This window comes from Odocoileus virginianus, chromosome 26, assembly GCF_023699985.2.
Source record: "Odocoileus virginianus isolate 20LAN1187 ecotype Illinois chromosome 26, Ovbor_1.2, whole genome shotgun sequence".
NCBI classification, from domain to species: domain Eukaryota; kingdom Metazoa; phylum Chordata; class Mammalia; order Artiodactyla; family Cervidae; genus Odocoileus; species Odocoileus virginianus.
Window position 1 is genome coordinate 32,347,840 of NC_069699.1, and position 25,216 is coordinate 32,373,055.

Here is a 25,216-nt window from a genome sequence, read left to right on the forward strand (position 1 = left end):
TTTTGCCTTAATCATATATATATATATATATATATATATATATATATATATATATATTTTAAAGCCATTTAATTGGGATAGAAAGAAAGAGAAGGGAAATTAAAGATTAAAACCACATACTATCTCTCAACCTGGTTTCCTGTGTCTTAGAGTTCTTAAAAAAAAACCTTTGGGGAGGGGGGAATCTCAAGTTTTTTTCATTGTTAAATGAGAAGAAACCTATCGGATTGGAGTTTGTTTTCTGAAGATGTGGTTTCGTAGGTTAACTAAAATGTCAAATTTCTTGACTCTTAGTTGGAATTATCTCACCTCTGTTGGTTTCATTGGCTATCTTGGGAGCAGATAAGTTTCTCATTAGTTTATAAGTACAGCTGGGGAGCACAGGCTTCTCATGACTGGGCTGTATTTGCAAAGCATGGTGCAATTAGTTCTCTGGATGGCAAAAAGATAATGGACCACTGGTATATCCTGGTATATACTGTGGCTCTGTTAGGTGTTTCCCCCATATTTTTTAACACTTGGAAGGGGAGAAGGCATTGATAGATTATACCCATCTGCACATACAAAATTTTAGTATTTCATATGCTTGGCACATTCAGATCAAACATATCAGTACCATAGCTGGGAAACATGTTGGTCTCAGATTATATTGGTCCTTCCCCCTTTCTGTCTTGTCTATCCTCCACCCCACTGAAATTGTATTAATGATTGTATTACAAGGAGTTCTTCAACAGCTGTTGCCTTGAGTGATAAAGGGTCAGAATGAAAAGATACTTAGAGATTGTAACGTGGATTTACTCCCATTTAGATGTGATTCTAGTCTCTGCTAAGAAATGAAGTAATTGTAAATACAGTATGTAAGTGAACTGTGAAATGGCTTCCAAGTGTTCAAGTAATGGAAATACATCAACAATCACCCTACAAAGCTATATGCCTTAAAAGTTTGCAGCCTCAATTTTATGAGCTTCAAGGCTTTCTGCACTAGACGAAACGGATAGTACCCCATTAAAGTTGATATCTTATGAGCTTGAAGCCTTCACCAGCATTTTAGGAAAGGAGGGGGTTAAAAAAAAATCCGTGGTTTCAGAGTATAATCTATAAATGGAAGAAGTAGTCATTATCTTTTGGTTCTGGTTAAATAAGGAAGACCAAACAGATCATTGTTGGTCTCTTTGGTCCCAGTTTCTGAATATGTACTTTTTATTACACAAAGGAAGCAAAACTAGGCTTAAAACTTAATGTGTTTAGAACTGTCACAAATAGTGGAGTTTTAGAAGTGCTAAGTGGAATGAAATTTTTTTCTTTAGTTACTTTAGCAAACGTACATGGGAAAAAAATGAAAAAAATATATTGAGAGGCTGCTGTATCAGTCATCTATTGGTACAAAAGTGGTGTGTAACAAATCACTCCAAACTCCGTGGTATTCAACAGGAAGTTTTTATTCTCACACTTCCACGTTTGCAGGTTGGCCAAGGAGCTCTTTTCTGCAAGTCTCTTTCTGGGGCTCAGGCTGGTGGGGGCATTGGTAATTTAGGGCAGGTTCTCCTTGTGGTGCAAGAACCCAGGCTCCTAGAGGGGCAAGCAGGTATAGATGTAGACAGATAAGTCTTGTCTTGGAAGTGACATGACACTGTCATTTAGACACATATCCAAGACATGTTAATGAAGTATATTTCTCCCACCTTGGTTATAGGAGAAGGAGAGAGAAATATTTGCCAGAAAAAATTTGAATCCATACCCACTACTATTTGCTATACCTTGTAAGGTCAGAGTTACAATGATGAACAAGATTGATAAAGTTCTTGCACTCAAGGATCATTTATTATTCTTGTTTCAGGGGAGCAGGGGTGGAGGGAAAAGATAGTAAACACAACAGCAAATACTGGAACAAGATAGTTTAGATAGTGGGTGAGATGATGAGGTAGAACATACTGCCTGAAATATCATGTATATGTACTTTACTTTGTCATTTGTTTAGAGTTCTTTAAGGGTGATATTTCTTTCTTCCTAGTGTGATATCGCTACAGTTTTATAGGTCTTGGCAAATCTGAACCTTGGTCTGTGGTCAACGTGGTGGAGGTTTTCGTGGTTTGGATCTTGTATGAAGTTTCGCACATGCTGGTCAGAGGAAGTGAGGAAGTTTGTTGCCAGACCACGTCCATCAAGGCCGAGGTGTGCACTCATGCACACTTTTAAGTCGTCCCTGGAGCAGAAACTATTCTCTTGGAAGTGTCAAGGGCTGGAGGTAACATAATCTGCGGGATGTAATAAAAGAACCATCTATATCCCAATTAAATTTCTGCCTTCACTAAGCATATTAGGAACCAGCAGGCTGTTTCCTTTTCAGGAGTGAGAAGTTGAAAGTTGAACACCCAGCAAGGTGTGTCCTGGAGATGATGTCATTTGATACTGCGTATGGCCACACACGAGTTGCTTAAGCAGCAGGCATGTTTTGGTGATTAAATCTTTAACCCTGACTGACTGGGGCCCTCTCACAGATTAGGGTGCTTATACTATCAGAAACACCCTAGAAAGAATGGTAGACAGCTTCCTTAGTTCCCAGCCCCTCCCTTGACTGTCCCAGCTGTCAACACAAACTGGAGTGTCTCTTGCTTTACCTGGCAGAGAGCTCCCAGCTCAGAACAGGAAATGTGGGAATTCTCCACCCAACCTTGACAGACGGGAGTGGAAAGGAGCAAAGCTAGCGGAAGTCTAACTTCATTTTTGGTTTTCAGACCGGCAGACTGGGAGGGTGACTTCAAGTTGGGAATTTTTTTTTTTTCCCTTAGTTTTTCATTTATAGTTATCACTAAATATATTCCGATGATGGAAAATTACGGCTTTTCACTTGCCATTTGGCAGCTGTGCCTGTATCTCTTTTTTAGTTTTTGGTGTATATTTGAAATTCAGTTAGACTTGAATGGGATGGAATTAGACTTAAAAAGAATGAAGTGTCTCACTGCTAATGTAGGGTTAGGTGTGGTATAAAAAGGCAAGTTATAATAGTAGCTAGCAATTATTGAGAGTTTATTGGGTGCTATGTCCTGAGCAAAGCACTTGACATCCTTTTTTTTTTAACTTCCTAACATCTTTGTGAGGTGGGTGTTAAAATTATTCTCTTATTATAGATGAGGAAACTGAGGCTTAGAGAAGTGCAGTAGTGGCCCAAGGTTACTGAGCTCATGACTGGTGGGTCCTAGATTCTGATCCACACTTGTATGTCTAGGACGCAAATTCATAGGACTCTGGTTATTATTAGGAAGCAGATAAAGAGCCTTCTGAATTGTTGTACAGACTCTCGTTATGAAGAACCTATTGCCAGGGTTCACACAGCATGGACTTGGTACTTAGATGTTGAGTACTATGGAAACCAGTGCACTTGAATAATTACAAATGGGAATAGAAGGACCCAGTGGAGCAGTGCTCTCTCAGCTGGAAGAGATTATGGGAGGTTGTTAAGTTGGTGTTTTAGGAATGCGCTTGCTATTCCTTCATTTCCCCTACTCCAGTAGGATTTGAATTCGTTGTTTGGGGCCTGGAGACACACTTCGAATCTGACCCCTTTCTCAAGAAAAAAAAAAAGCCTGTAAGGGAGCCATCCTTCCCTAATTGCCTACAGGGAAAATGGGAGAAAAGATCGTGTCCTCTTGTTTCCATCAGCTGTGTGGTTAAAAAATTTTCAATTTCCAGTTAGCTTGAGCTTCCAGGGGGACCAAACCTGTCTGGCTCTTATTATTTCTCGACTTCCCCGTGTTGGGTCAACTCAAGCCGCTTACCTCCTAATGACTTGTTGTAGTAATTGGCCATTGCCAAACCCTCTGGACAGGCACCGTCGAGTCGAAAATCCATCCTGAGACCAGATTGCTTGTGTTATTTATGCTGCTGCTTATCTCGGCGCCTTTATGGAAATGTGTTTCTTGTTGTCTGCACCAGGGAGATGCCAGAGCTGGGTGACTCATCAGAGGGTCATGGACGGTGCCTTCCGTGTTTGTCTGGGGCCTGCAGTGTATGAGCCAGGGGCAGTCAGTGAGGAACAATACAGTGTTCTCCTCCCTGCCCCCGAATCTTGTATGTTGGTGGGGAGGCTTCCGGTCCAAGACTCTGTGTCCCTCACTTTTAGCACCTGATTTCTTAACGCTTTGTAAGCATATCTAACCACTCAACCGTTCTTGTTGGGACCGCCAACTCGTGGGTATACAAGGTGTGTCAGAGACCCTGGCTCCATTAGATAAGATACCACTTTCAAAATAATGAAATGATTGTTGAATTTGTCCTAAGCCCCTAAGTTTTGGTTAGTTTGGTTTTAAAAAGGTAATTGAAACATGCATTCAGGAGATAGTTCAGTTCAGTCTCTCAGTTGTGTTCGACTCTTTGCGACCACATGGGCTGCAACACGCCAGGCTTCCCTGTCCATCACCAACTCCCAGAGTTTGCTCAAACTCATGTCCATCTAGTTGATGATGCCGTCCAATCATCTCATCCTCTGTCATCCCCTTCTTCTCCTGCCTTCAATCTTTCCCAGCATCAGGCTCTTTTCCAATGAGTCAGTTCTTCCCATCAGGTGGCCAAAGTATTGGAGTTTCAGCTTCAGCATCAGTCCTTCCAATGAATATTCAGGAAGGACTGGTTGGATCTCCTTGCAGTCCAAGGGACTCTCAAGAGTCTTCTCCAACACCACAGTTCAAAAGCATCAATTCTTCGGTGTTCAGCTTTCTTTATGGTCCAACTCTCACATCCATACATTACTACTGGAAAAACCATAACTTTGACTAGATGGACCTTTGCTGGCAAAGTAATGTCTCTGCTTTTTAATATGCTGTCTAGATTGGTCATAACTTTCCTTCCAGGGAGTAAGCGTCTTTTAATTTCATGGCTGCAGTCACCTTCTGCAGTGATTTTGCAGCCTAAGAAAATAAAGTCTGTCACTGTTTCCATTGTTTCTGCATCTATTTGCCTTCAAGTGATGGGACCAGATGCCTTGATCTTTGTTTTCTGAATATTGAGTTTTAAGCCATTGTTTTCACTCTCCTCTTTCACTTTCTTTTTTTTTTTCCCATTTATTTTTATTAGTTGGAGGCTAATTACTTTACATCATTACAGTAGTTTTTGTCATACATTGAAATGAATTAGTCATGGATTTACATGTATTCCCCATCCCAGTCCCCCCTCCCATTTCCCTCATCCTCTTTCACTTTCATCAAGAGGCTCTTTAGTTCTTCTCTTTCTGCCACCAGGGTGGTGTCATCTGCATATCTGAGGTTCTTGGCATTTCTCCTAGCAATCTTGATTCCAGCTTGTGCTTCATCCAGCACAAGCATTAAATATCCAGGAGATATTTAGTCAGCACTAAGTGTGGGTGCATCACTGGGCTGGTCTCTGTACATCTTGGAGCTTAGTGTATGTGTGCGTGCTAAGTTGCTTTATTTGTGTCTGACTCTTTGCGACCCTATGGACCATACATTGCATGCCAGGATCCTCTGTCCATGAGATTTCCCAGGGAAGAATATTGGAGTGAGTTGCCATGCTCTCCTCCAGGGGATCTTCCCATCCCAGGGATTGAACCCATGTCGCTTATGTCTCCTGTATTGGCAGGTGGTTTCTTTACTGACGGTGCCACCTTGGAAGCTGTAGTGTATGGATGGGAAGAAAGAGATTTGATATAGTTTCCCAAGTTAAAAGTATTTTGAAGAGGGCAATGAGTTGCTCATGGGATGCTGAGTTCTAGAGGACTTTGTGTTGAAAGTGTTCCCTTTGGCTTACCATTTACCATTTTCTGTGTTTGTTGAATTGCCTCCAAGCTGTGGGTTGTTCTCTAGTTTTCATGAGATGATAAACTTCTTGAGGGCAGGCATGGAGTTGATTCTCTCCTCTGAGGAGGTAGAGCAGGCTCGAGATGGAGAGCATGGATCTTGGAGTCAGGTGGGGTTTTGTTCCTTGGTATTTATTAGCTGTGTTGGGAGAAGTTTACTTAACCACCCCAAGATGGGTATGTGTGTGTGTGATCTCTGTCTCTTTATTTTTTGGTCCATGCCATGTGGCATGTGGGATCTTAGTTCCCTAACCAGCAATCAAACCCCTACCTCCTGCAGTGGTGATGCAGGGTTTTAACCACTGGGCAGCCAGAGAATTCCCTGTGATCTCTTAACTACAGATCATATTAACCTCATGGAGCTCAAAAACTGTAAGATGATACAGCAAGTAGTCTGATAAGATCTGCTAAGATTGTGTTTGAACTGCTGAAGGCATAGGCTTGTTCTGATCAAATGTCATTCAATTTGATTAAAAAAAAGAGAGAACCTATCAAGGATTGTTAAGGCTATAGTTGTGAACAAATTTCTGAGTTCGGTCTGTGGAACCTAGAACAGGCTTAGCAAAGAGTGCCTCGCCAGCATTTGTTGAATGAATGACTAATGTGTGAAGTCTGTTTGGATGGAAGTTATTCTTGGTCAGTAGGTGTTCAGTAAGGGCTTGCTGGTTTTTCTAATTGCCTCTCAATTCCTACAGTGACCCAGCCTCTAGCTACCTCAACATTTGTTCCACCAAAGCAGAGCCACACCCTATGGAAAATAGGCCAAAAAACTGTCAGTTTGAAGTGTCAGTGGGGAATCTGACATCAGATGAGTTGCTGGTAAAATCATGCAAAGAAAGCAAATTAGCTTTGTGTCATTATAACCAGCACCTTAAGGCCTGATCCAATGGTTCTCCATTAAGTGGGGGGATTGTTTTAGACATTTTCTGCTTGGAACATCTCAAAATAAAGCTGAATGACAGACAGACTCTTGGAAAGAGAAGGAAATTTGTGAGAATCTGATAAGGTTCTTCCCTTGTTCTAAGTACTGAATCTGGAAGGTGATGATGTTGTCTGGGTTTTTGCTACCTAAAATGTAGTCTTTGGACTGATTAGCAGCTTCAGCATCTCCTGAGAGCTTATTAAAGTATGGAATCTCAGTCCCCTTCCCAGTCCTATGAGATGAGAATGTGCATTTGAACAGGATCCTCAGGTGATGCCTTGGCCCATTGAACGTATGATGGGAGGAGAATTGGAGAGTTTTGGTTAGATGGGCCTGGTGTTGAAGGGAAGGCAGAATGATGACTGTTAAACTAAAAGTGCTATATAAAGGCAGACAGGATACACTGTTAATTGGCAATTAACTTTAGTCACAATTAACTTTGGTCTGTTTTTGGCGCAGTTCAAATTGCATTCAATACATGTCTTTTTATTACAGAGAATGGAGGATATCACTCAGGGATCTGAGGAAGGAGAGCAAAATAGTTGTCCTAAATTATTTATGGGTTGAATGTCTGTGTCAGGGCATCGGTGAGGTCCTGATTCCTTAACTCTGTAACTGGCTTTTTTTTTTTTTTTTTTAGAGACAGGGAAAGCAAGCTGACATTTATGAAACACCTATTATATGTTGGTTAGTACACGACCCACCTTTTGTGCATTATTTCATTTCGTCATCTTAAAGCTTTAGGAAGATGTGGAGGTTTGAGGAGATTAATTTGATTGTGAAAGTTAAAGTGAAGTTGCTCAGTTGTGTCTGACCCTTTTCGACCCCATGGATTATAGCCTACCAAGCTCCTCTGTCCATGGGATTTTCCAGGCAAGCATACTGGGAGTGGGTTGCCATTTCATTCTTTTTTTTTTTTTTCCATTTATTTTTATTAGTTGGAGGCTAATTACTGTACATCATTACAGTAGTTTTTGTTATACATTGAAATGAATTAGCCATGGATTTACGCCATTTCATTCTTGAGAGGATCTTCCTGACCCAGAAATCAAACCTGGGTCTCCCACACTGCAGGCAGACACTACCCCCTGAACCACCAGGAATTTGATTGCCTATGATCAAACTCTGCATCTCTCTGGCACCTGAACACTTCTGTGCCATCATCCTGCACACTTTTTTTCTCATGACTTTAGGATTTTTTTTTTTTTTTAAACTAATATCAACATGAGATGTAGGGAGGAATCTAAGCACGAAAAGAATCTACATGAAAACATATCTTTGGTCAGTTAAAGTCTTCAGTATAGTAGTGCTTGGTAAATGTTTGAATTTCATTGCATCAGAAGCAGGCCAGGAGACAATCAGCTAGGATGAGCTCATGCGAGCTATTTTTTTCAGTTTCCTGGGAATGACAAAAAGTGATGTCTAGTTCTGCATTTCCAACACCTACGTATCATAAATATCCTGAAGCTGTAGAGACACACATATAATGCCATTGAAAGAGAACACTAAAACACATATCTGAAACAGAAGTCCTCAAATATGAGTCATTTGGAAACCACCTTCACAATTGCCCCCCCCCCCCCATTCACATACTGTTACTGGACTATTAACCTGTTTTTCTGTAACTGAGTCACTTTTAAAGAATTAGATGTGTTTTAGGAGCAAGCTTTATATCAGTTTTCTGTGGAAACCCGCACTGTTCTCATGAATGTAACGCATCACAAGCTTCTGGGCCTGAGTCCTGTTGTCCATTCATTAAAGAGTGACCTGGAGGAGTGGGATGGGGGAGGGAAGCGAGGCACAAGGAGGAGTTGTTATATGTATAATTAGGGCTGATTTGCACTGTTGTATGGCAAAACCAACACAACAGTGTAAAGCAATTTTCATCCAATTAAGAATAAATAGTGCGATTAACCAGTGTTAGATGGGGAAAAAAACCCTCTAGTTCTAAACTCTGGCCTTCTGAGATCCAAAATTTGAAGGATTGAGAGAGAATTAGACAGGAGTAATTTTTTCAAAATGTGATCCACTCATTTCTGTGTGTGTATACCATTGGAATTCTCCTCCTGTCCATTGGCACATATGACTGAGGATGAGTGAGCTTTCACGGTTGGAATTCTCTTCCTTGAGCCACCCCTGAGCAAGTGGTTCGTAGACTTTAGGAACATTATGTTATACTGAGTTCATGCTCATCATTTACCCTGTGTGAGGAGGCAGACTGCCTCAAAGGAATATAGCGCCAAGGCAGGAACTGAATTTGAAGAATGAAACTTGAAGCATGCATGTGCCTGAGAATGGCTTGATAGCTATGCTCGGATGGTTTTAGAAACTTCAGCTAAATAAGGAGTCTCTCTTCCTCCAGGGCCGTTCTCTGGCAGGCTGCCGTAGTTAGGTGGCACCTTCCTCAAGGGACTTGTGGACCTTTCTAAGGCAATTAGCCTGAGCATTTGGTTTCGATGTTAGTCTTCCATCAGCAACCTCCTTAATCTTTAACTTTTCCTTTTTCTGCCTGTGGTGTAGTGCTTACTGAAACCCTACCAGGTATTTATAGTACTTGGAGCAAGATAGAGAACTGAGAAATGACTTCATTTTCCTGCGCTTTGTCATGGTGCACTCTTGTTAACTCCTTCTGCCTCTTGCTGGTTCCTCTTCCTGTGTCTGCTTTTTCCTGTCTCCTTTCTCTCAAGACCCCTCCCCACCTCCATCTTTTATCATCAAAGATCTAGACTTCAGCCATGCTTGAACCACCTTCATAATTTTTTTTCTATGTCTGTCTACCACCTGTACTATTTTTTACTTATATTTTTCTGTTGGTCAGAAACTTTTTACAAGATAGTCTGTTAAAGTCTGTAAAATCCTTGGTTTTATATGATCACTAATGTTTTCCAAATATTCATAAAAATGAAAATACAACTGTTAACACACACACACAAAAGGTGCCTGGTATGACAAAATCATTTCATGTACCATCCTTGCCCATGTATTTTGGGTACTGAGCTTTGACCTGTAGCAGTGGTTTTTCAGCTGAAGTACATTAGATTCATGTGAGAAGATATTAAAAAAAAACCCCAACAAACTCCCTGTCCCAAGCCTTATCGGTTAAATCAGAATTTCTGAGAATGGGTTACAAGTAGAACATGTTTTTCTAAAAAGCGTCTGTGGTGAGTCTGTTGTGCAGCTGGAATCAAAAACTCCTGAGCCTGTGTGTTCATTGGAAAGACTGATGTTGAAGCTGAAACTCCAATACTTTGGCCACCTGATGCGAAGGGCTGACTCGTTGGAAAAGACCCTGATGCTGGGAAAAAATTGAGGGCAGGAGGAGAAGGGGATGACAGAGGATGAGATGATTGGATGGCATCACCGACTCAATGGACATGGGTTTAGGTGGACTCTGGGAGTTGGTGATGGACAGGGAGGCCTGGTGTGCTGCGGTTCATGGGGTCGCAAAGAGTCGGACACAACTGAGCGACTGAACTGAACTGAACTGAGCCTAGAATAGGGTCAAATAGCCTTTCTTTAGTCTCTACCTGTTTTAACTCATGTTTTACTTTATGTCTACATTAATCTTCTCAAAACTGTGATTTTCAAGACTTACTGGTTGTACAGAAATAATTACAGTGCTTTAAATAGTATCTGCAGAGGAAACATTTTAGGTATACAGTTTGGTGATACTGGAGTGAAAGTGAGCAAACTTGGGTTCTAGGCTTAGTTCTGCCATGTTTTAACTTGAGGACTGTAGGTAAATGGCTATATCTTTCTGAATTTTTGTTAAGTGACATAGAGAGACTCATCATACCCTGCATATCTCCCAGCTCAGTAATGTTCAAATGAGAAAATGCATTCTTAACATGTGCCATGAAAATATATAATATAATTATGATTGATTCATATTGGTATGGCAGAAATCAACACAGCATTGTAAAGCAATTTTCCTTCAGTTTTAAAAAAAGTACCAAAAAAATGTACCATCAAATGTATTAAGGGTATCATGTCTTACAACTATTACTATTAGCGAGCCTGGGGAAAGATAAGAAATAGCATAGGAAGAGTATGAGGAGAAGATATTTGACATTAGTGGTGGGTGATTTAAAAAAATGACTACTTGCTAATTATAATTATAGAACCTACCCTATATTTTTGCTCTCGGACTGTTCATAGTCCCCAAAATGGAACAGCTGGGCTCATCGTAGTGCTTGAAATGAACAGTGGCTGTTAATTACAACTAAAATAAAATATATAGTCAGGTCTGAATTTGGTGTCTTGAAGTTCGACTCCCTTTCCCTGTACCTCATTGTGTTTACTTGGTTTTTACTGCAGTGGGTTAGCTCTGGATTTGCCCTCATTTGTGGTAGAGTCTTGGAAGTTGTGTGTTTCCACACTGGTGATAGAAGTGTTGCTTTGTTCCAGATGATGGCTCAGACGCAGGAGTGTGGGTGAAGAGAAATATCTACCCTCCCCATCTCCCATTGGGCTTATGGGTGCTGTATGAATTCTTCCTCTTCCTAGGGACGGTTACTAACATTATTAGGAACTCAATTATGCCTGATTTACCCTTCAACTAGAAAATAGTTGGCCTTCCTGGCTTCTGGGAGCCATAGGCTAAAAAAAATAGGATCTTACATACAAACAAAAACCTTAAGTTTCAGGACAAGTGGAGATCTGAGTGACTTGGAGAAGCTTCTGAATATTTCCATTACTTAACTGATGTAGGTTTCTTTTTTGATTGGCATGTCCTAAGTCTCCATTAATAAGCTCTAAAAAGTTGAGAGGATTTTTGTTTTTCAAACTTAAAAGAAAAGGTATTCAGATAATAACTTACACCTGTCTTATGTTTTCAGTGCATTTTCCGATCCCTGTTCTCATTTTAGCCTTATAACACTATGAGGTAATCAGGAAAGGCATCAGCATCATTTGATAGAAGTAAGTGGTGCTGGCAGTTAAGATCCAGCTTTAAGTAAGCTGGAGTCAGAAGCTAACTGTTTTAAATTCTGGCTCCTGTCACTTACAAGCTGTGTGACACTGGGCAAATTAGTTAGTTTCTCTGAGCCATATTATGATGGGCTGTAAGAATGTAGTACGTGGGTGTGTGAAGAGTTGAAGGATAACATGTGGGAGCCCTTGTGATTTAGCACAGAATGGCTGCTGCTGTTCAGTTGCTAAGTCGTGTCCGACACTTTGTGACTCCGTGAAAGGCGGCACGCCAGGCTCCCTTGTCCTTCATCATCCCAGAGTTTGCTCAGACTTGTGTGTATTGTGGTGGTGATGCCATCCAACCATTCTGTCTTAGTTAATATGATGGTAGGTCAGAGAACTAGTTTGTACACAGAACTCCTGATGTTTGATACTGTGGGAAAGAGCACTGGCCTGAGAGTTTGAAAGTTTACTTACTAGTGCCAACCAGGCCCTGGATCATCCATGTGCTCAAGAGCTTATCCTGTCCTATGTTCATATTATTTACATTTAAATAATTACAATTAATTGAATAGAAATAAAATAAAACAATACATTTAGTTCCTGAGTTACATTAGGCTCATTTCAAGAACTCAGTAGCCATGTGTGGCTGGTGGCTCCTGTAATGGGATAGCTTAGCTGGAGAACAGTGGTCCCCGACCTTTTTGCACCACTGACCGGGTGTGGAGGAATGGTTTCAGGATGATCCAAGTGCGTTACACTTGACAGAAGGCGGAGCTCAGGCAGTAGTGTGAGAGATGTGAGCGGCTGTAAATACTGATGAAGCTTCGCTTCCTTGCCCACCTCCTGCTGTGCATCCTGGTTCTGTGGAGCTGCCCATATCCTCTGTCCCTGAGATTCTCCCGACAAGAATATCTTGCATTCCTACTATGCCACCTTGAGCCTCCCCCGGCCCCACTGCGCATAATCCCCTTACAGACTTGTAAATATTCTATGAGATGTTTTATACACTAAGACTCAAAAGATGGTGTATATGTATTTTGCATGTAGCTCAGCACTTACCCCTGGTCTTATAAGTGGGGACCTCTGGCTGCCTTCAGAGCTCAAATTCTTAAAACAGCACTGCATTGCAGCACCTTCTGACCTTGTAGGAGTGGACATCTTAATTATGTAACTTAAAACAGTGAAGCGATATTTTCCCTGCAGTGCCGTTTTGGCTGCAACTGGGTTTTATCTGAAGACAAGCGCCTTCATCTCTTGGCCTAGGCCCCTGGGCATCTGACCTTTTCCCAGTGGCTCTGAGAAGAGCCTAGTGATTTAGGGAGGGGGTTTCTGTGAGCACCTCAGCCTGAGATTGGCTTGGGATTCAGTCCCCACCCCCTCCTTATCTCTGGGGCTGAACTTGGGCAGGCTCCCTGCTCCTTGTCTTGTTCTGGGTATTCCTACACAAGGTGCAGCTTCCAGAATGAAGGCAGATCCCTGTTCTGTTATCCGTCTCCTCACTGTCGACATACTTCAGTCCCAGTCCTGGACAGAGGTCGGGAGACACTTGGGTACTTTCCACCGTGCATTCATAAAGGGAATAAGTGCCAGACAAGCTATAAAAATGATGGTATATTTTAAATATTTATGCCTAATAAATTTGTGCTTTTAATGCATACCTAATATGCCATGTGGAGTTACTGCCATTATTATATGGTTATGGTTTCATAAAAAATATTAATTACTGGTGTCTTAGAGGATGTGTGGTCTGGTAATGGGGCTCATGTGTAAAGTTGTGTTGACAGTGATGTAATTTCATTCCTGTCAGTAGATTATAGTCACTTATATCTAAACTCACTATGAGAAAATGTTGCAAGACTGAATTTGAAGCTCCCTGTGACTAAGAGACCCTGGAACTAAGAGCTTGCAAAAGCCTTCATGATAGTCTTGGGACGGCACAGTCTGGCCTATAAAAATTTTAAAAAAGAAAAAGTTTTTTAAGAGCGAGGAGCTTGGTTGTTTTAATGCATGGGGTTTCTTAGAGAAGAAGAAAAATCCAAGCTACCCCATAAAGGAGAACTTGTTTGCTTTCTGACATAAATATTTGCTTCCTTTTCTTTATTATGTAGACTTACTATTTATTTCTCTCCTCTTGCTTTCTGCTTCAATAGCTCCTGATTTATGGACCATTGTTTACTCGTGTTCCCCTTTGAAGTTGTGAAAATTAAATGAAGTTCTTTTATCCCAATAATGCAGAGTACAGTGTGGTTCTCTGAGGTCTCTGTGAAGTGACTTTAAAACAACTGGTGAGCATGGCAACTCTGGGCTTTTCTGTCTTTTAAAATTTACTTACAGAATTTGGATTAAGAGAATTGGAATGAATGAGACTTCCCTGGCAGTCCAGTGGTTAAGACTCCATGCTTCCAGGGCAGGGGGTGTTGGCTCAGTGCCTGGTCAGGGAATTAAGACCCTGCATGCCAGTGCAGCATGGCCAAAAAAAGAAAAAAGAAAGAATTGGCACTGACAGCGAGATTTAGACAGCATGATTTCAAATTTGAATGCTTTTCTCTAAGTGCATTTTCTTTTTAGATAAATATTGTGTTTAAAAAAAAAATTAAAGGGTTTGGTGGCCAGTCCTTTAAATAAATCATTTATCTGCCCCTCCCATGTTCTTCTCTTCCTCCCAATTATGCTCTCATTATTTCCTCATGCCCTCATCTTTCCATCACTCAGCATTCCTAGAATGGACGGAAACATTAGTTGGGAGCAGCTACTTTCTTGGGTAACTTTGCCTGGTTATTTAACCTTTCTTTGTCTCAATTTTCCAGATTTGTAAAATAGGAATAGTGATATTACAGCCTCAGATGATAACTACCATAGGTATAGTGTATAAATTAGTGGGAGGTTTAAATGAGTTAATGCATACAATGTACCTGGCACCCAGGAAGTACTAAGTATATTTGTCATTAATACTACTTTTCTGATGTTATTATTAGTCATCATTATCATCATCCTTTAATTCACCTGCTCTCTCATTCATCCAGTATAAGCTGAGTGCCTTCTTAGAAGGCAGTGTGTTAGTGGTTAATGGAAAAATGTGGTTTTGCATTCACGGATGCTTGAACCTAATATTTATTTTTTTAAAAAATTCTGTTTATACCAGGGTGGGAATGCTTAATGGAATTGTTATGGTCAATCTGCATGTTTATATCTTCCCCCCTTTTAAATATATAAATATAATAGACCATTATGTATTTTTCAAAAGATAATGCCGTTTTATTCTCAGATTGGGATTTCCCTGGTGGCTCAGATGGTAAAGAATCTGCCTGCAATGCCGGAGGCCAGAGTTTGATCCCTGGGTCAGGAAGATCCCCTGGAGAAGGGATGGCTTTCCACTCCAGTATTCTTGCCTGGAGAATTCCATGGACAGAGGAGCCTCGCGGGTTACAGTCCATGGGATCTCAAAGAGCTGGACACGATTGAGTACCTAACACTTTTTTTTTCAGATTAATATTGTGGAGAAGAGGGGAGATTTTACTTTTGTTTTGCTTTGGAGTAATTTGAAGTTCTGCCTAAGTCCAGTTCTTTGTAGCAGCCCTTGCAACCCACTTTTGGTACTGATGGCAAGCCCATTTCCTCAGTTGTTAACTACGTCTTGTGAGACTTTTGTAAGGCTGTTAGCCTCTCGAGTTCCATGATGAATTAGATAGCCATTCTCTTACTCTGAGCATGTAATTAGAAGCATGCTGAGTATTGGATGGAGTTCACAGAGTTTCAGAAACATGTGAGAGAAGTTGTTCTTTATATCATCAGTATAGGGAGTGGCAAGTCAAGGACTTGGCAGAAGATAGCATTTAAGCTGAGACCTCGTTCTTGACTTTAGTCTTTTCTGAGAAGGGCCAAACTGATCACAGTGGCCTCTTTGGTAGCCTGATTGTTTTTGACATATTCAAGGATATTGTCAATGGCTGATTGGATCTAGCTGGTAAGTCAGTATTTAGGTTCTTCCTCATTGGAAATGTATGTGATAAACAATTGGGAAAAGTTTGAAATGTCTATCTATCTGTCTTGATCTCAGTGAAAATTCTTTACGTATCACATTCTGAAAAGTTCAATGGGATTGAAGGTCATGGAAGGGAGTACAGGACTAATAAACTGTATAAAGGAATGAATCCCATGCCTTTTTTCCCCTGGTACTTTGAGAGGCTAAAATAAACTTCATTTCCAGTATTTGATTGTTTATTTACTAACCACCTTTTTAGAGGAAATGTCATATTGTCTCAGAACAATGGGGCTATGATTTCAGACAGTGATTTGGGATAGACCCAATTTGGCTCAAGTTTTTTGCATCTGTGGGTTCAGGTGAAAAGGCTAGTGGCATTGCCGAAAATCCAAGAGAACTGAAAATGGAAAACTAAAACAAAATAGTGTCCATTTTAAGTCTACACCATGTCTCAGTTTAGAACCGTTAGTCAAGAAGGATGTATTACATGCTGCAGACTTCTGCCTTAGTTGATAGACTGCTGTCTTTCACTAGCTTTTGGATAATCAACTCAAGGGCAAGGGTTTAGGATCAGAGTAGCAAATGGGTTGTCTATGTGGTCGTTGTTTCCCCAAGCCCACGACAGACACAGCTGATCAGTTTTGGCACCTTCTCCCACCAAACGCAATTGTGGTTGCAGTTATTCTCAGGTTATTAGAATTGGCACATGAAATGAAACTGTGTGTTATTCATAATAATAAGACATGAGTTTTTCTATTGATGTGTCCTAGATTTTACCCATATTAAATTAACTTAGAAAATAAAGATCAACTTATCTTAGAAGAAGAGTTAATATTTGCAGAGATCCTTAGGTTCAAATGAAGACATAGGTTCTATAAATACATTTACAACCTATCCTAATTTTATTCATGGATGAGTTGGGGTGTGCATCTGAATCAGGGCCAGCCTCTCCGCTCTACTAGTATAAGTGTGTAATTAAGGTAAAGGGTTTGGAACAGGCCAGCTAGTCCTAAAATTAGCTCTTGCTTTGACATTCCCCAGGTGCAAATGCGTACATCTCAGATTCTTTCACCCTTGATTTCATTTTCTAAGGCATGTGCGTGGCCTCACCAAGGTTGCAGCAAGTTTGGTTCTGGCTCAGATTAGGTAACTGAGGTTGTTTTTCTCTTGTGGTACATAAGTCATATTTGAAGTATCCATTGGAGTTGCAGAAGCTTAGATGCTTGTTTGTCTAAATAGTCTTTTAAGGAGAAGTCTTACATTGCTTGTATTTAGCTTGTGATAGTCCAGGACAAGCTATTTCAAGCTATTTTTGGGCTGATACATTGAGGGTTATGTTGTATTCCTTGGTATCCTTTCTTTTAAGTGAAGGTAGGCAGTGCAATGCAGGAAGGGGTTTGAAGCTTACTTGTTAAGATACCAGTACAGCTACACATTCCCCTCTGGCTCCTTTAGGAGGGAAGCCCTTGGACTCCCTGCAACCTTGAGCAAGTTATATAACTTGTCTTGAGTAAAATGGAGATCATAACAGCACCTGCCTCATAGGGTTGTTATGAGGATTAAATCAAATGACGTAACAGAGATGAGTAAATCCACTGACACATGAAGCTTAAGATGTAAGCAGTTACTCCATAGAGATGGGCTGCCCAGGCAGCAACTAGAATGAAGCATTCATCTTGGTTGGAAAATTTCTGGGCTGCCAAAAGCTCAATAATCAAGGTAAATAATAGCAAATGCAATACTTTTAAATTAATCAAAAATTTATGACAGATACTAAAACTGAAAATAAATTCAGGATCTGACCCTGCACACAGATGCCCAAGCCTCATTCTCCCCGTCTGCATCTGGCCCTGATGGTTGTTCAGATGTGCTCTCACCCAGGACCAAGGACTCAGTAGCTCTTTCAGGAATGGTGATCTGTTGTACTGACCCACTTTGCAGGCCAGTTCGTCTCGAGTCATTAGCACATACTTTCAAGATGGACTCTCTAAAGCCAAGAGTGCAGCTGAATCTTGCAATATTGCTGGGCTCAGCTTATCAGGAGAGACTGACTTTGCATCCTTGGTCTCATAGCCTGGTGCTAGAAACATCTGAGGCTTCCCTTATAGCTCAGTTGGTAAAGAATCTGCCTGCAATGCAGGAGACCTGGGTTCAATTCCTTGGTTGGGAAGATCCCCTGGAGAAGGAAATGGCAACCCACTCCAGTATTCATGCCTGGGAAATCCCATGGACAGAGAAGCCTGGCAGGCTACAGTCCATGGGGTTGAAAGAGTTGGACATGACTTAACAACTAAACCACCACCAGAAGCACCTGAATGATGGAGTCCACAGACACTGGAGTAATCAGTTTGTCCTATTATTGCATAAAATATTCACTCATAAAGATCTCTTTACGACCCCTTATCTTCAAGTGTATCAATGCAGCTGTTCTTTAGAGAGTTGAAGTGTAAGTTCCAGTTCCTACTGCTGACCTGGTTTCTAAAAACAAAATGAGAAACAGTGAGAGACAAGATTCCAGAAGAGGCCTCAGTTGTTGCTCACATGTCTCTGAGTATTTTATGTAGTAAAACAGAGATTCTGCCATTCAGTTCCCTGAAGAGAGCTAAGAGTTCTACAAGCACATCCCCAAAGAAGCTAATCAGGGTTCCTTGGGGTTGCTGGGCTACACTGCTTTGAGGAAAAATAGCACAGCCCTGAAGAGTACAAATAGGTGAAAGCACACATCCCAGTGAGCTTCCAGCCAAGTGCTCCTGAAGAAAACCGTAGTTAACTGCTAGGAAGGTTTTGTTGGATGGCATTTTGATTAAGCAGCAGGCTACTTACTTCACAGCCCTGGGAATGTGATCTCTTGAAGATAGAAATACTGTAGTCCACATAGGAGCTAGAGGAGCAGCAAGGGCTTGTAGGCTGAGGTTGTGCCTTGTTTGATAAATTACTGTAAAAAAAATTGGACTGGGTTTTTAATGTTCAGTTCTTATTTATTGTTTCAGAGATCTTGAGATCTCTAAGTTGACTGTGGCAAAAACAACAACAAAACACGAAACCCCCCAAACCTGGCTCTTCTCTCTAAAACTCTTTTTTTTCCCCTGGAATTTAAAAAAATTGAGTGAATTGAGTAGCTATTTAGTACCTTTGAATGAAGAAAGAGATACTGTCTGGATACTTAAAATTGTTGCTCTGTGATTGAAGAACTTTATAGCTGAGTCACCCATGTTACATTAGTTCAGATTGTACCTGGCAACAAACAAGCTGAGTGCACTGTGGAGGCTGGCAGTATTTGGGGTGATGGGGTAGGAGATGAATTAGCTCCCTTCTAACCCTTTTCTTCCCAGCATCCAGCAGTGAGTAGAACAAAAAAGGTGTCTGCTCTGACGGGAATGCAGCAGGATGTGATGGTTAAGAGTATGAATTCTGGACCCACACACTTCTGGATTTGAATCCTAGTTTTATCCCCGAGTAGCTGTGTGTCCTGGGCAAAGTATTTAACCTCAATGTGTTTGGTGTTCCCATTTGTGAAATGAGGAAGAAAGTATTGGTTAGTTGTTTTATGTGGTTGTTGAGAGAACTAAGGTGCTTAGAACTATGCCTGGCAACCTAATGAATTTTATATCCAACATCAGCCTTAGTTTTTTATCAACTGCTGTTATTATAGAGCTTGTTGCCTTATGTGTACCCACATAACAGGCAATAGACATGTTAATGAGTAAATGCAGGCAAAAATAACAGCTAATAAGAGAGAATGGGGTATGCAATATTAGTTCAATTGGTTGGGGAGGGCTGTTCTGATATCAAGTTGATACTTGAGCCAGGACCTGGATTCTAAGGAGTCTACTTCGTGATGATCTGGGGGAAGAAGGAGCAGCACCACCAAAGGCCCTGAGACAGAAAAGAACCTACTGAGCTTGAGGAGGCGCTGCAAGACCAGTGTGACTCAAAGACGAGATAGTGGCCATTGCACGTAGACCTTGGAGGTGAACTTGGATTTTATTGTAAGGGTATTGTAAGGTGGGTGTCCAAATGAGCAGGGTGCAGGGTCTTGACCTGGTTTTGGAAAAGCTACTCTGGAACCTGTACCTGGGTGTGCTCTTAGAATGAAGTCAAGTGAAGTTGCACACAGGTTGAAGGTGACTGTGACACTGGCAGTGCTGCTGACAACCTTTGAAGCATGTCCTTGGATGGAGGAGACGTCCACAAGGGTTAGAGTCTATGATGACCTCTGGTCTCCTTTCCAAGGCTGAGATACTTAAAGCACAAATTAAATGGAAGGAAACCCCATGCTACTACCATCTTTTATAAATAAGTATTGAACATCACTAAAAAGGGCCAAGGTTAACTGTTTTAACTGACATTTAGGTTTCCTGAAATTAGAATTTGAATGATTGCTGGAGTGGTTTCCGTTTCTTATTAACTTGAAATGTTCAAACGATCTCTGCTTGAAAATACCTGGAAGAGATACCACAGAGGATGAAGGTGTTTTTTGAAATGCCTTCTGCCTTTGTTGCTTCTGAGCAAAGCAGGTGTGAAAGTGTGTGATCTGAATTAGGGCAAGTAATAAAGCGTCTACCAATTTTGTGTTACAACTTCTAATGCCTTTTCTTGGTTTAACTGCTGCTCTTCAAGCTAAGTGTGTTTTGGTTGATTCATATATGTAATTGAATTTGATTTAAAAGACTAACAGAGTCAAATTCAAGAGTAATTAACTCTAGAACGTGATCAAAAGTGTTTTACCATCAATGAACTCAGTGGTGAGAAATGTCTTTTATATCTTTTTTTTTTTAAAGAATTGAAGCAGTTGATTCTTGTGTTAGTTTCAGGTGTATAGCAAAGTGAGTCAGTCATACAGCATACATACATGCATGTGTGTGTTTATATATGTAAGTGTGTATTTTTCAGATTCTTTTCCATTATAGGTTATTACAAGACACTGAATTTAGTTCCCTTTGTTATATGACAGCAGTAGGTCTTTGTTGTTTATCTATTTTATATATAGTAGTGTATATCTGTTAATCTGATACTTCTAATTCATCCCTCCACCACCTTTCTCCTTTGGTCACCATAGTTTATTTTTTATATGTGTGAGTCTCTTTCTGTTTTGTAAATAAGTTCATTTGTGACATTCTTTTTCAATTCCACATTGAAGTAATATCATATGTTATTTGTTCTTCTCTCTCTGAGAGACCTTAAGAAAATTTTACCATTACCTTGTGCATGGCCTGTGTTTTTAACCCCCCTCCTCACTTTGAAGAATAGTCATGAACAATAATTTCCATCATTTGAAGGTGTTGGTGATAATTTGCTTTACTTATGAATATCCTACTACTCAGCAGCTTTTACAGTATCATCTAGGGTCATATATGGGCTGAACTGGGAGGGGCAGCAAGGGGTTACAGCCCACAGAAAGAAGCACGATTGAGGTTACCAAATGCTTCTGGCTTTTTTAGCATTTGCAATAGAACTTTGATGTGTTTGTGCGCTCAGTTGTGCAGTAGCATCTGAATCTTTGCAACCCCATGGACTGCAGCCCAAGGGCTCCTCTGTCCTTGGAAATTTTCCTGGCAAGAATGCTGGAGTGGGCTGCCATGTCCTCCTCCAGGGGTTCTTCCTGACCCAGGGACTGGACCCGCGTCTCTTGCGTCTCTTGCGTCGGCAGGTGGCTTCTTTACCACTCTGCTACCTGGGAACTCCAGAATATTGATGATATATTTGCAAAGAGCAGTTTTGAAGGTACCAGAATAGGAAGCAGCCATAAAGACTGTCCTTTGGGAGAGAGACCATCTCCATCATTCAGCAGTAAAACTGAGTTCAGCCTGGCATTTGTTTCTTCTTAATTCCAGATCCAGAGGGGGGAAAAAAAGATTTAAAGTACTTTGTATTAATGTATGCTGGCCACTGCCACCATCCTCTGGAAGCATTTAAAAAGAGGAAGAATGTGCCACATAAGGATACTCAGGGGCTTGATCTAGTCACGGAAGAAGAGCTCAAAAACAAGAGTCAACACTGGTCAGTTATGACTTTATTTTAGTTCAAGTCTGAGTGACATCTGATTATAGACAAAGAAATAGAGGGAAACTGGTGCAAAGCTTTCGGTGATATAAAAACCATCTTCCAATTCAGACTTGGGTAGTAAGGCATTCTAGAAAAGTGTTTCCTTCTATTTTATGCCTTACTTAAAATGTAACTTGTTTATACAAGGGCTCAAAATGACAGCTCGTTTTGTGGTCTAGATTGTTTCTTCATTTATATCTAACCTGTGCTCCAGAAAGAGCAAGATGTGATTTTAGACATCTGCCTTTTTGGCATTGATGTGTTTGCTGAGTTAAGTTTTGAATTTTTAGAGTGAAAACCACTGTTGCCATGAGTTGGGAGTTAGCAGGAGCATTTCAGTCACTTTTGGATCAGGAAGAAAATTGAAGTTGACATTGCTCATAGATGGTTACTTTTTCTTCTTTATAGGTATTTCCCGTTTTGGTTTTGTAACATAATATGAATGCTTTGTGTAAGCTTTTGCTACTGTACAAAAAGAAATCTGCCTCTGATGCTGTGTTACTTTGTCAGCGTCTGAGCTTGGCTCAGAGATTTAGAAGAGTTGATGATTTCAAACTTTACAGCCTTTAGAATGTCCCTTCATGATTCCAGGTATTTACACCCTTGTGCAGGACTGGCCTGTGTGACCCCTAGCAGAAGTGATGGTGCATCTTTATAAAAGCCCGCCTTCTTTTCCTCAGCATTTTTTTCTCTTTCCGTCTCTCTTGGGATCCCTCACTGTGGGGAAATCCATGTTGTGAGCAACCCTGTGGACAGGAACATGCAAACAGACATATGCATGAGTTTGGAAGAGTATCTCCAGACCCAGTCAAGCTGTAAATGATTGCAGTCCTATTAATGTTTTGACTCCAAGACTGTGAGAGATCCTAACCCAGAACCACCCAACTAAGCCATTTCTGGTTTCCTGACCCATAGAAACTGTGAGAAAATAAATTTTTGTTGTTTGAAGCCAGTGCATTTGGGGTAATTTGTTATACACGAATAGAAAACAAATACAGTCTAGTAATATAAGATTGGTTAATTTATCCACCCATGCATCTATTCATCCATTCATCCATCCATCCACCCATCCCACCTACCCATTCCACCTACCCATTCCACCTACTTTATCCATACATTCATCCATCCATCCAACTCTCTGCTTTCAACAAATATTTGAGGAGTTACTCTGTCCTGTGAACTATACTCAGTGATTAGAAAGTTGAAGTGAGTGCCAGAATCAGTGTTCTCAAGGAGTAAAAATACCTAGTTTTCCCCATTAAATCAGAGTGGAATACTACCTTTCCACTTTCCTAGGATTAATTTTTTTTAAGATAGAATTAAATATGACTTTAAAAAGTGAATATTTAAGGGAAATTCTTGTTTTTTCCCTGTCTTTCCTTTTTTATATTCTTTATGCTACTCAAAATAGGTAACAATAAACACTGTATGCTAATAAGTCAGTTCAGTCCATCCCTACTCTGTGTGACCCCATGGACTATAGCCTTCCAGGCTCCTATATCCATAGGATTTCCCAGGCAAGAATACTGAATGGGTTGCTGATTCCTCCTCCAGGGGATCTTTCTGACCCAGGGATTGAACCCGTCTTTATGTCTCCTGCATTGGCAGGTGGATTCTTTTAGCACCACCTGGGAAGCCCATAATAAACATTACTTTAAATCTTACTTGGTTTACATTGAATTTTAGATGAAATTAATGCAAACTATATGGCATCAGTATTTATAAGTTGTATATAATGCTTTGATTGAATTCTTGATATTCATTGTTTATAATTTTCCCCTGATTATATGAATGGTTCCAAAAATAAAAAGTTACTAAGGAATTTCAGGAAGAAAATGTGATTTGAGCCAGATTAATGCATGGGTGCATGCTCTGTCATGTCTGACTCTTTGAGATCCCATGGACTGTAGCCTGCCATGCTCTTCCGTCAATGGAATTCTCTAGACAAGAATACTGGAGTGGGTTGTCACTTCTTCCTCCAGAGCATGCCAGACTCAGGAATCAAACCCACGTCTCCTGTGTCTCCCGCATTGACAGGCAGATCTTTACCACTGAGTTACCTGGAAAGCCCCAATTAATACTTAATAGTAAATACTATTAATAATGTTGATTGGAGTCCTTTCTCTATGCCAGATTCTGTGCTAAGCAATTTATACATATTTTCGTTTAGTCCTCAAAAGGTATTATAATTATTATCCCTATCTTGTGGATATGAAACTAAGATGTAGAACAGTTAATCAGCGTGGAGTCCAAAGATCAGTAAGGGTTGGAGGTGACTTTCAGGCTCAGGTCTCAAGATCTTCCCTGCTCTGTTCCACATAGATGTGTGTGCTTGTATACCGATACACAGCGCCATGCTACATGTTTCAGGAGTTTATAGTTTTTGCAGGGTGCTCTCAGTTGTCCTGTTTTCCATGTGTAAACAGAGCCCTTAAAGCATGATTTGGCCAAATTTGTATCAGAATATCCTGGAGGCTGTAATAGAACTGTAAATGGAGGTTTTTTATTGAGTCCTGTGCAGCCTAAAGGAACTCTTCCTTCATAAAGATGCTGGAGTTGGGGGAAAAAAGAGAAAGAAACGCAGCAGATTACAGTTCTCATGAAAACTTACTTATCTCATTAAATTTGATCACTGTTAAGAGAGGAGGCTGAGATGAGTTGACTAATGCCTCCTGGAGGAGAACAAGTCCCCTTACCTTTTGTCTTTAGAAAGCTGTTTGTCACCCACCTGGAGGGCAGTGCACTTGGGAAGGTGTTCTGAGATCAGGACTGGAATTAATTGGCCCTGGCTTTAATCCAAGCACCACTCTTTTTACCAAGTGTATGACTTAAGTCAGAGGCCTAAGCATTTTTTAGCATATTTTCCCATATATAAAATTAGAATAATATTAGCATACTATTATGTTGTTCTGAGGATTGAGTAAATGCATATATATATATGTGTGTTTAATAAAATGTGTTTAATGTGTTTAATAAAAGTTGACTGTTAATAGTTTAACATAGGGTCGCTTTTCTTTTCCCTTTCTTCCCCTCTTCGTCATCATCATCCTCATCATTAGAAATGATTTTAGCAGGAATACATGAGATTTTAGGCTGGCTAGAAACTTCAAATAAAAATGAGGGAACAAAATGGTTCTAGCCAAGTGAAGGTCATATGGTGCTGACTACCCAGGAGGTTACATAATAAAAACTGAGTTTTGAGGAATACTTTTAGTTAATTTACAATTTAGATAAAAGAAGAAATGCATATGCATATGGCATACACTTAGGGCAGTGGAACATTACTGCATCAGGAAATATTTAAAATTGCCAGCAAACCCCCCTCCCACCCAACTAAAAACCAAAAAACTTCTAAAAATAAAAATAGAAAAATAAATTTGTCAGCGAAATTTCATCTTTTGGTAAACATCTTTCTAAAGTATTTCTGTTCTGTCATTTTTTTTTAACACTAGTTAATGTTTTGAATTTAAAACAACATGCTTTGTGTCATAAATTCCTCTTGTAATAGTTTTCTCCTTTCTACTGTTTTCTCTGCTGCTAGTAT

General features: G+C 40.4%; 1 protein-coding gene across 13 annotated transcripts in view; it reads left to right on the plus strand.

Moving 5' to 3' along the window:
* Positions 1 to 25,216, plus strand: part of MAGI1 (membrane associated guanylate kinase, WW and PDZ domain containing 1) — a 635,987-nt gene that overhangs the window by 35,003 nt on the left and 575,768 nt on the right. The window lies entirely within an intron of this gene.